The 9,882-nt window shown below is 37.7% G+C and overlaps 1 long non-coding RNA gene across 2 annotated transcripts; it reads left to right on the forward strand.

The window, feature by feature from the left end:
- Positions 1 to 2,697: 2,697 nt before the first annotated feature.
- Positions 2,698 to 6,066, forward strand: LOC145441918 (uncharacterized). 2 transcript variants are annotated; one of them, XR_013915914.1, is made up of 6 exons: positions 2,698 to 2,821; positions 3,168 to 3,360; positions 3,751 to 3,869; positions 4,426 to 4,615; positions 5,177 to 5,275; positions 5,634 to 6,066. It is a non-coding gene; the product is annotated as an uncharacterized LOC145441918 (long non-coding RNA). The 2 variants fall into 2 exon arrangements; XR_013915912.1 differs by having other exon boundaries at positions 2,764 to 3,360.
- Positions 6,067 to 9,882: the final 3,816 nt, after the last annotated feature.

A 9,882-nucleotide genomic window follows, 5' to 3' on the forward strand; every position in this document is an offset into this window, starting at 1 on the left:
AGTAAAAATCAACAGCTGGTGATATATATCATCAGCGAGCCGTTTTGCCATTTCTCGTAACGGCAGCTTGCATTACAACAGTGGTTCCCAACGTGGGCGATATCGCCCCCCAGGGGGCGATTTGGCGTTCTGGGGGGGCGAAAATGACGAAGGGGGCAACAGGGGGGCGAAAATGGACAAAGGGGGCGATAGGGGGGCGATGACGCGTAACAATGGCTGACCTTTTTTTTTTTTTAGTCATCCACCTAGCAATGCGAAGCGAAAAAACGTTATTTTCAGCTCTGAGCGGAGAAAGATGACCTTTTTTTTTTTTAGTCAACCCGCCGGTGATTACAGTCTGTATGCCCAATTATCGGTGCACAAAATTTGGGGGGCGATGATCGGTGTTGACCTTGAAAAGGGGGCGATGGGTCGAAAAAGGTTGGGAACCAATGCATTACAATATCTGTATTAACTTGAAGGCAGAATTTTATGTTCGCTTCGTCTTATTCTCATATGACTCTACGCGCCTATCGTTATTTAATAATTCTTTACTCAACATTGGGACCTGTTGCCATGGCCATGGGCTTATACATCATGTTAGCGTGGGTTGTAGCTGGAACCAGGACCAAAACAGCAATTCGTCCCCCAGTCCAAACGTTGGTCTTTGGCCCCCGTAGGGTGGTAATCTCAAGTTGAAGACTGAATTTCGTCAAGAAATTTAGTAATTGCAATATATTACTATTAATTTTTAATCTTCTCTCAGCCCGCGATGTTCAGATATACCTGTAGAGTTTATCTGTTTGAGGTACACTGTAAATCCGCAAGGTCGTATTGAACACTTCATAACACTTTTTTCTGCGTACAGACACACTTTTTGGGCATATAAACGCATTGGGTCATTATCGTCGCAACGCTTCTGCGTATTTCTCCGTTTACATGTAACACTTCGCCACTGCGGCTTATTTTCAAGAAAATATATACTTGGTAATTTATCATCAATTTTGCATTCATAAACCATCGCTACGTTTGGAGATCACATTAAATCACGGTATATGTAAAATAATATTACTGACTTGACCCAACACTAAGTTTAAGGGTAATATTTCAATGAAATATACATATTTCCCTGTGATGCAGAGGGGTCACAACCTTCGTTACGGTAGAGCGCGCTCGATTTCAGTTTGGATTTGAATTGGTGGTTCGTCAGGCTTCAGGCAGAGAGTAGGGTACACGAAAAAACTTGGCGAAATGGATATATTGAAGCAGTTTCTGCTACCTGATGGCGTAAAGGATCATAACATCCATGTACTGTAAGGTATGGAAATGCGGTAAAGGTTATTGAATGTATGTAATGTGAGAATAGTCATAAAATTAACTCGCTTTGACATTGCAGTAACGTCGTTTGTTTTAGATGTTTTAGCAGGCTACTGATATCCCGTATTCATATGAATGTTCTTTAGATGTTTTGTAGTATATGATTCGTCTGATATTATTGCTGGATGATCGAGCTTCGAATCTGATAATATACCAGGCTGCGACCAGGTCCAGTACTACGGTACTGATGGGAAGCTGCTATAAAAGTAACTTTTTTGACATATGGATAAAGGGATGTTCTCTCTATCCACACTGAAATATCACTATGTAGGCGATATTGTGGTCAATTGTGGACAAGTACTCCAATGTCAGCAATTGAATGCCGGTATGACAGTCATGCAACGGTTTTGATTGTTTTTCAACTGCAACACATTTTACACTGTATGCCTACTGTTTATTCCAAGTGGTAAGGTGTTAACTAAAGCGATTTTTTTTGACATGTCAAAATAGGTCAGAATTTTGTCAAAATTGTACCGTTAGGTCAAAAATTGCCAAAATTCTTTACAAAATCAAAATTTTGTTGGCAACGTGCATTTCGTTTGTATCATAAATGATTGCACTGTCGGTGAACTTATCATTTTACAATTTACATCTTGTAGCCTACTTTATAGTCCTACCGTTGTAGACGGACCATCGTCTGCTCATTGTGAATCATTAACTGTCAAATGAAACAAATACTCAACGTAGCCTATTGCACTATCCTAACTGAAGCAAGACTGCGTGGGCATTGGTTCTTCTATTAGAAACCGTATGATGAATAATTGCGATGTAGACAACTTTGTCATAATGAGAGAGAGAGAGAGTGCAGTGTACGCACAACTTCAGTGTTGCCGGCCAACAACTGCAGCTGGTAAACATTCTTTCTTCATTCTTGCCAAGCTACTTAGTTAGGACAGACACTTTCTACCCGAAAATGTAGCAAAGTATCTTTCGTTGTACTACAACAAATTTTTAATTATTTCTACCATAATACGAGATGTAACTAATACTAGAATTATTCATGGGTCCAGATTTCGATAAAATAAGTTCTTTTTCATGTAAAAATTTGTCAATTTTCATGCTAAAAGATTTTTTCAGGTCAAATTACTTCGGAAGAACAGACAGCTCCAGCCAGAATTAAAAATAAGTTCCGCTAATACAATTCTAACACTATGTGAGAAACACCTAATTTAAGTACATGGCGTCAAAATTAAGTTTTTCATCATCAAAATATGTGTGAATTTGAATTTTTTAGTCAACATCTTACCTTTTTAGGTCCAAAAAATCGCCCCAATAATAGCACAGCCAAACAAGCAATCTTTTCAACAAACCATGGATCACAATGGGTAGTATTTGTCTTGCCCAATCCCCAAATTTGACTTTTCTGAGTTTATTGTGATACGGTAACTGAACTAAACTCTATTTTGCAGGTAGTATGTATTGAACTGGGCACCTTTTTGAAATGCATTTGCTGTATGGAATACTGGTAAGCATCACGGTGTTTTGTAAGTGAACTGGTATATCCTTAGAGAATGAATTTGATTCTGTTGCAATCGGTTATCTTTGTGATAAAGATTTTTATGAATGTTTACTGGTAAAATTTCACAAAAATTGTTAACAATCCAGGAAGTATACTAACTGTGCCAGAGTAAAATTGGTGGTAACGTCATGTGCAACTTTCCATTCCATTACTCAATTATTCTATGAAATACACCCTTCTGTCACGCACAACTTATTGCAGAAAAAAAACTGTATCCAGTATGATATCTGCGTGATTACTGAGCAGTTCATTTGTATTGCGAATTTTGGCAACAAATATTTCTTTTCAATAGTCTTGGATTGATCCTCAAATTCGTTCAACTGATGTCCACTCTTTAAAAAGAGCCCCCTGGGTCTACCGTGCCTGCGCTATCAGACAATGTTGACAGTGACGTGAGGAGTCGTTCGTAACGGGTTTTGTGCCTGCACAGTCATCTTATGTGATACAGACCTTTGTCTCAAGAGCCCATGGATACATGTGATTATGTAAGCCTATTTTTTCATTTTATATATCACCATTGATTATGTAATTTCCTGGTTTTTGCCGTCCTACTTTTCTCACGAACTATCTTGCAGAGTAGCTTACGGGCTATTCGATATGAGCTGTAAAAGGCTTCATCTGTGTACACTGTACAGTACAGTGTACCCTGAACTGTGTACACTGAACACTGAACAGAGATGTAGTTGAACGTAATGAGCTCGTGTATCTTGTACTTTAACTATTGCTTACTGAACTATAATGGGCTAGGTCAGTGGTTCTAAACCTGGGGGGCTGAGCACCTCTCCTGCGCTTCTGTAACCTATCTGTGTGAAATATTTATATTTACTTCTGCATCAAATTTACAATTTTCCTTTGTAATGTTTCGTATTTTCTAGGAGCAGCATTTGGATTTGACCAGTAAAAAAAGATCCGCCATGGCACGCCACGAATCAGGGACTCATCAAGCCTGGGTTGCGGCTGATGGAAAGAATATGAAAAATGCCCTAATGTGCAGGTAGTATGTATTGCAATTGGCACCTTCTTGAAATGCATTTGTTGTTTAAAATACTGGTAAGCATCGCGGTATTTCGTAAGGAAACTGGTATATCCTTAGATGATGAATTTGATTCTGCTGCATTCGGTTATTTTTATGAATGTTTGCTGGTAAAATTCCACTAAAATGATTAACAATCCAGGAAAGTATGCTACTTGTGCTGTAGTAAAATTGGTGGTACGGTCACATGCAACTTTCCATTACAATAATTATTTGTTCTATGAAAGACACCCTTTTGTCACATACAAATGTATCCAGTGTGATATCTGCGTAATACTGAATGCCGGTGACGTCATATTTTGTGATACGATTTTTGATGTACAACGTTCTTTCGAGTTCTCTACTAGTTGCTGACGATTACCCCTGACGAGTCTCAGCCGAAAATATTCGGGCTCATTTCAATATGCATATACTATTCAATTTTATATTGAAGTTTTGCACCTCGAAGAAGCTGTTCGAATATTGAATAGTTCCCTTGTATTGCAAATTTTTGAAACAAGTATTTTCTTTTCAACAGTCTTGGATTGATCTTCAAATTCATCCAACTGGTGTCGACTCTTCGAAGAGAACCCCTGGTTCTACCGTGCCTGTGCTAACAGACAATGTTGATAGTGACGTGAGGAGTCATCTGAACGGATTTTGTGCCGGTGCAGTCATCTTTTGCGATAATACTTTTGCCTCAAGAACCCATGGAAACATGTGATCATGTAAGTCTATTTATTCATTTCATATATAACCATTGATCATGTAATGTGCTGGTTTTTGCAGTCCTAATTTTCTTAATAACTATCTATATATGCGATATGAGCTGAAGAGAGGCTTGATCTGTGTACATTGAACAGAGGTGTTCTTGAATGTAAAGAGCTGGGGTAACTAGTATTTAAACTACTGCTTACTGAACTATACTTGGAACATCAAATTGAGATCATTTCCCATGTCGTGCTAATTCCAAATAATTTCGTTATTAAATTTAATCAGGAAGGAAGTATTTTGAAAGATTGAGAACAATTACAATTACTGCAATGAAGGAAAAGTATTCAACACCTTCGATAAGATGTCACAAAGTTTTTTGTACTAAAGACAATCAATGTGTCCTTTGTCTGGTATTTTTTCTCGTCTCAATTCAAAGCAGCTATAAAATCTTAGAATCGAAGTTATATGTAAAGCCTACCGTATGTCAATTATTGTAATGGAAATCCAAACCCATAGGAATAACGATTCTACTATATTTATTTTCGGATCTTGTTTGCAATCAATTACATTTTCAGCAAAACGAGGTTGATGAAGTCAACTGTCTTCTTCTCCAAGCCAAATTGAGAGACAAGCTAATACAATCCAAGACCCAAGCGCATGTCTTATTGAAACAGGTATCGTAATCTTTCTGTTTTGTGGACCATACAAATTTACATAGACCGTTCGTAGACGTTCTGCTATAAATTTCATTCTGAGTTACAGTTCTGCATTCTCACTGTGGCCTGTGCGTCTGAATGTCAATGTAAATGTCAAAATGGCCGAATTGAAAAAAGCGCAGACCTAATTCAAGATATTTTTATTAGTCGTTATGCGAATTTTAGTAATTCTCAGTGATAGGATTTCACATGTACCCGAGCGCCTTTCCTGCGCTTGTGTAACCTGCATGTGTGAAATAGTTATATTTATTTCTGCATAAAATTTAGAATTTTCATTGACATATTCAAAACTTTGGAATTTAATCACATTTTCAAGGAGCACAACTTGGAGTCGACCAGTAGAAAAGAAGCAAACACCATGGCACGCCACGAATCAGAAATTGACCGATCCTGGATTGCAGCTGATGCCAAGAATATAAAACTGCTTCAGTGAAAATGAAGTATTCAGAAACATTGACGTTTTGAGCTACTATGCATTGGATTGTCATACCCTGAATGAGTGGTTCTCAAACAGGAGAAAGCATTTGAAGGGGCGTGAACCCGCTGTCAACTAAAATCTTTTTCGCACATGGCAGCTTCTACTTATTTCTCTGTGTATGGTCAGAATTTAATATTTGAATATTCTCTCATCAACAACTATTACCGTCACTGCCATCCAACTATCAGTTGGGATTTCTAGCGTTCTGGTTGCTTTTATTAATTTCATGATACGACGATAAGGGGTGTGTGAAATTTTTTTGCTATCATAACGAAGCGTGTCCAAATATGTTCAAGAACCAGTGCCCTAACGACTTCCAGATTTCATATTTTGCAGCAGACTGGCAAATAACAACAAAATCTTTTCTGTAAATCTGCAAAATTTGTATTGACTCAAAGAAACGATTTCTTTGTTATTTAAACAAAAGTGATTGGCATTAACCTGATATAAATACTTGTAATGCAAGCCCAAGAATATTTTTGATGCCTGGTTAGCAGGCCCAATTTCATTAAGAGTAAAAAAATACTTTGTTACTTGTTTATCGTGGTAGTGGTAGTGAAACTGATACATTCATTGTTTGTTTATTTACAATAAAATTAGAAATTTACAAGCCATAATTTGATCAATTTTAAATAAGTTTTATTGATTTGTGTTGATCATGTTTTCCGTTAACGGACGTAACCAATGAATTTGACTCCATGCCATTGTCACGAAAGTTAAAGATACTAAATGATATTTTGTTATCACTATCCCTAATTCCCTATGCATTCATTTTCATGATTGAACGAGTTGCATGATATTTGTAGTGAGTTTGATCTTGAACATTTGTGATGTTCGTGATTTCATGGACTATTCCGGAAACGGTTTCAACTGCTGATCTGAATTTATGAAACCCTGTCACAGCAGCTATTGGAAATTTCAATGTTTGCACGTATTTAATCACCCAGGTTGGGTATTATAAGCGTCATCTATTCATGAATCAATAAAATCTGATTTTAATTTGAGCCCTGCGTTCCGGTGACTAGTCAACCAGCCACTTTGAGGCTGAACACTTTTTAGGTAAACACTTTTAATTTAAACACTTCGCAACACTTCTAGGCATTCAATTTTTGGATCACGTTTCGTGTTCAATTTTCCGGGTTGAGCAACACTTCAGAATTTACAGTGTAATCATAGTGTTTGTCGACTACCACAGACATCTACACCAGGCCGATTTTATGCATTTTCGATTCCGTATCTGCCGACTTGTAGCACGGCCCACTTCTAAGCTTTTTGTAAGACACCGCTTACGTGGATGAGGCGGCGAGGAGGAGCCTAGATAAACCTCCAACACTTAGGTAGGAATTCCGAAGTCGACCTCGTTCAGACTCGAACCCGCAACCCATTGGTGTTGCAGCCGTCGTGGATTATATCACTGCGCTATCTCGCCACACAATTACCTACCTGTAGAGCTGGGGAACGTAATTCATGATTATGACCTCTGGTTTCTTGTTATAATTACTTTAGTGTTTGTTCTTAATTCGTGACCTCCGGTTTGTTATATAATCAAAAGATATTGCAGTGGCTCAAGCGTAGCAGACTAAAAGAAAAACTTTCGTGAGACGCATAAACAAATTGTCATGTCTTTATATCTGACTGCATGTCTAGCAACTCAAGTTGTAAATTACTATAGGGTCAGTGGCCACATTAACTACAATAGGACTTGAAAACATTTTCATCATGGTTAAAAAGCATTCATTCAATGCGGCCGTTGAACTTAACAATCAAGTCAAATAATCCATTGGTTTACTGGTCAGATAGCGTTGTAAAACGTGTTGTAACACCGCCTGCACTTAGTTAAGTCTGGTGAGGAGCAGACTTAAATTTGAGTGCCGATCCAGACGCATTTGAGTGTGAGCATACTTTTTACGTAAGTTGAGTAACGAGATCGTTGCTGAGTAGAGAATCGCTATACTCGACACCAAAGGAATTGGTCTTCACCCTAAATTACAAACTCCAGATTCCAAGCAAAGCAAGTGAAATTTTTTAATATCAATTTTTTTGTTATAGATTGATTTTTTATTATTTTTGTTGGATTTTCCAACGTCAAGGGGAGCCGCAAGTTTATCTAGCTGAGAGCCACATGCGGCTCTCGGACCCGCGGTTTGCAATCATTGATCTAGAGAGGATTTTCAGGTTAATTAGATCTCTCGAAAATACTCTTACTTATGTTGGTTTACGAAATACTTTTTGAGTGCCCTTCGAACTCGCTCTCCACCCTATTGGGAAATTTGGGGTGCGGCAGTTATGGCCCTGGCAAGAATGCAAATCGTTGGGCGCGATAAATTGACCCCTATGAAAATGGGCAATGGATACATTATGACGTAACCAACCAATGACGCATCTTTTTTAAAGGGAGTTTGTAATCTCATTAGGCCTTTTCAGCGCAATCCATATATTGTCTTCCAACATAGCTTCTAAGATGCAAAATAAATGTAATCGTGAGTAATCGTGATTACTTTTCCAATGTAATCGTAATCGTAATCGACTACTTCCTGATTTTGCTGTAATCGTAATCGTAATCGCGTCATTCAGAAGTAATCGTAATCGCAATCGATTACATTCATGAAGTAATCACCCCATGTCTATTCACAATTCAGGCCAACCGACGATACATGTTTTTTAATTTTTTTAATGGACGATTCGAACTGAAACGACTCACTTTACAATATCCGCAACTTAAAAATTGAAACACGGCCCGCATGCCGCATGCGGTCATATTTGGCGGCCCGCGACTTGATTTTAGATTTTAGAAGAAAGCTAAGAAAAACATTCGGAAATGCTGAAATCGACTACAGTTTCAGCATATGGTTGTTGTTGTTGTTTCAAAATAAGCTATCAGTATTCGCCATACTGGAGCCTTCTAGACCTTTTTGTCAGCTCTCAAAATCGATTTCTCCCAGCAAGCATTTTTCACTCGTGAAAAATATGTTGTATTTTGGATAGGTGTGCCGGGCAGATTTCAAGACCTGGCCATCCAAGCACTAAAAGACGTTCTTGTACAAAACCCAACAACTTATTTGTCCAAGGAGGGTTTCAGAGAAATTGTTGAAAGCAAAACGAGGAAAAATAGTAGCCTTTTTAATGAGACAAATTATAGCATAAGATACATAGTAGCGAATTTGTTGGAAATTTGAACAAATGAATGTTGGCTTTTCATTGCCTTTTTGTATGATAATTTTCGGTTAGTTTGTGCGAATGAATTTTATTTTACAAGAGAAGTGCGAATGAAGCTCGAAAGGGTTGAAAACATTGGTATACACTATTTTCGAGATCATTTCAAGGTTCTTATTACAACTATTGGGTACGCCCTCGGCCTCGTGCATTCATGAACCGTAAAAATAACATATCACATCAAATATAGTAAATACTGCATTCATGGAGACACTAATTTTTGCGAAAGTCGTGACGTAAATTTTGAATGTCGTAATTAAAGTATTTTATTGTGATGAATGAATGAATCTCGAGGTTATAGAACTTTCGAACTTTGTATCCCTATGACATATATCTGTAGAGCTTCTTTGAGGTACCGAACTTTAATATACAATTTTAAAAGTATATTATTATTGGAATGAGCCCGAACGAATATTTTCAGCTGGTACTCAGCAGGGGTAATCGTCAGCAACTATTAGTTCAATTCAATATGGATAAACTATTCAATTGTATACCCAATCTGTACTGTTACGCCATTTTTCTTTGACACCACCATAACGTCCCTGCGCCCACCATATCGCCCCTGAGTGTTTCCGCCCCATTCCAAATACAAAAAGCCCCCAGGGGGGCGGGCGACATGGTTATGAGCCCCTGTTTTTGAGTATTCCACTTCCAACTAATTACGTTTACGATTCGATTTTAAAAAGTTTAAAGTTATTGGGATAGGTTACATCACAATTTTTCTACTGCGATAACTTCGCTTCTAGCATTTGGAATTGATCCAAATTTGACATGCATCATCTCTACCGATTGTCAAACAATTTTATGAGGTCGACAAAAAAAAATTTATATTTTCATTTTTTTTTTATCTTTTTATGATAAATTTAAAACTTTC

Source organism: Botryllus schlosseri, chromosome 1, assembly GCF_051294905.1.
Source record: "Botryllus schlosseri isolate E-star chromosome 1, Bs_hap1, whole genome shotgun sequence".
In the NCBI taxonomy this organism is placed as follows: domain Eukaryota; kingdom Metazoa; phylum Chordata; class Ascidiacea; order Stolidobranchia; family Styelidae; genus Botryllus; species Botryllus schlosseri.